The 2,094-nt window shown below is 37.3% G+C and overlaps 1 pseudogene; it reads left to right on the forward strand.

The window, feature by feature from the left end:
- The first annotated feature begins 828 nt into the window (after positions 1–828).
- LOC124983686 (transcription factor BTF3-like) lies at positions 829–1,313 on the forward strand (annotated as a pseudogene).
- Positions 1,314–2,094: the final 781 nt, after the last annotated feature.

Below are 2,094 nucleotides of genomic sequence, written 5' to 3' on the forward strand. Positions count from 1 at the left end.
ATTTATTGATTCTTGCATTTATTTCTTGCGCTATGGGGGTCCTAAGCCGAAGTGATGGAGATTTGGGCCTACTTTTTCTTCTGTTTGGTGAAGGGTCTTGGGCCTAATTCCTAGATCCTTGATCCATTTTGAGTTGAGTTTTGTATAGGGTGAGCTGTTTAATCATTTTACTGCATATGGATTTCCAGTTTTGCCAGCACCATTCTTGAAGAGGGTAATTTTTCTCCATTGTAAGTGTGACACCTTTGTCTAGTATGAGATAACTGTACTTATGTGGTTACGTCTCCATGTCTTCTATCCTGTATCATTGGTCTACCTATCTATTTTGGTGCCAATACCATGCCATTTTTGTTACTATTGCTCTATGTTTTTGGCACTTTTGTCAAATATCAGATGACTGTCTATGTGAATTTGTTTCTGTGACTTCTACTCTATGCCATTGGTCTTCATTTCTGTTTTTATGTCAATATCATGTTATTTTTGTTACAATAACTCTGTAGTATAATTTCAGATGCCACCAACATCACTTATTGCTAAGGATTACTTTGGCTATTCTGGGTCTCTTAGTCTTCCATAGTAATTTTAGGGACTTTTCCTAGTTCTCCAAAAATGTCATTGGTATTTTGATGCCAATCACATTGAATATGTAGATTGCTTTTGGTGGTATGGCCATTTTGACAGTATTAATTCTGCCTTTTCAAGAACATTGGAGCCTCTAGCTGCCATCTTGCGTCCCCTCGTGTGTGCGCCTAATCTCAGCTGGTCTGCCAGAGACCCCCTGAGCGCCAGCCCTAGTCCCCCACGCGGCCCCATTTCCGCTCCAACAAGATGAAAGAAACTATCATGAACCAGGAAAAACTCACCAAACTGCAGGCACAAGTGCGCATTGGTGGGAAAGGAACTGCTCGCAGAAAGAAGAAGGTGGTTCATAGAACAGCTACAGCAGATGATAAAAAACTTCAGTTCTCCTTAAAGAAGTTATGGGTAAACAATATCTCTGGTATTAAAGAGGTGAATATGTTTACAAACCAAGGAACAGTGATTCACTTTAACAACCCTAAAGTTCAGGCATCTCTGGCAGCAAACACTTTCACCATTACAGGCCATGCTGAGACAAAGCAACTGACAGAAATGCTACCCAGCATCTTAAACCAGCTTGGAGCAGACAGTCTGATTAGTTTAAGGAGACTGGCTGAAGCTCTGCCCAAACAATCTGTGGATGGAAAAGCACCACTTGCTACTAGGATAAGGATGATGAAGTTCCAGATGTTGTGGAGAATTTTGATGGGGCTTCTAAGAATGAGGCAAACTGAACTGATCAACTTCTGAAGAAGATAAACTTGAAGAAGTTACTGGGAGCTACTATTTTATATTATGACTGCTTTTTAAAATTGTTTTGCTTATGGATCTGATAAAATCTAGATCTAATATTTTTAAGGCCAAGCCCCTTGGACACTGCAGCTCTTTTCAGTTTTTGCTTATACACAATTTATTCTTTGCAGCTAATTAAGTTGAAGAAGCCTGGGAATAAAGTTTGAAACAAAGGTTAATAAAGTTCTTTGCCTAGTAAAAAAAAAAAAAAAAGAACATTGGAGGTCTTTCCACCTAAGTTTTATAATTTCTTTTTTCGGTTTTTATAATTTTCATTGTAGAGGTCTTTCACCTGCTTAGATTCATTCCCAAGTATTTTCCTTTTTGAGGCTACTGTGAATGGAATTGTTTTCCTGATTTCTTTCTCAGTCGATTTGTTATTGGAGTATAGAAATGCTATTGATTTTTGTACATCGATCTTGTATCCTGCTATATTGCTTTTTTTAATCAACTCTAGAATTTTTCTAGTGCAGTTTTTTGCGACATCTAAGTATAGCTTCATGTCATCAGCAAACAAATAATTTGACTCCTTTTCTTATTTGTATCCCTTTAATTTTTTTCTCTTTCCTAATTGTTCCATCTAGAATGTCAAGAACTTTATTTGAAAGGACTGGTGAGTCAATATGAATTTTTAAAATATCACTTTACTTGAACTTTGAGTAATACATGGAAAAGGGTCAAGAGTGAATGTGGAGACTTTTGCTATAATCCTGGGAACAAACT

Source organism: Sciurus carolinensis, chromosome 4 (assembly GCF_902686445.1).
Source record: "Sciurus carolinensis chromosome 4, mSciCar1.2, whole genome shotgun sequence".
Lineage (NCBI taxonomy): Eukaryota > Metazoa > Chordata > Mammalia > Rodentia > Sciuridae > Sciurus > Sciurus carolinensis.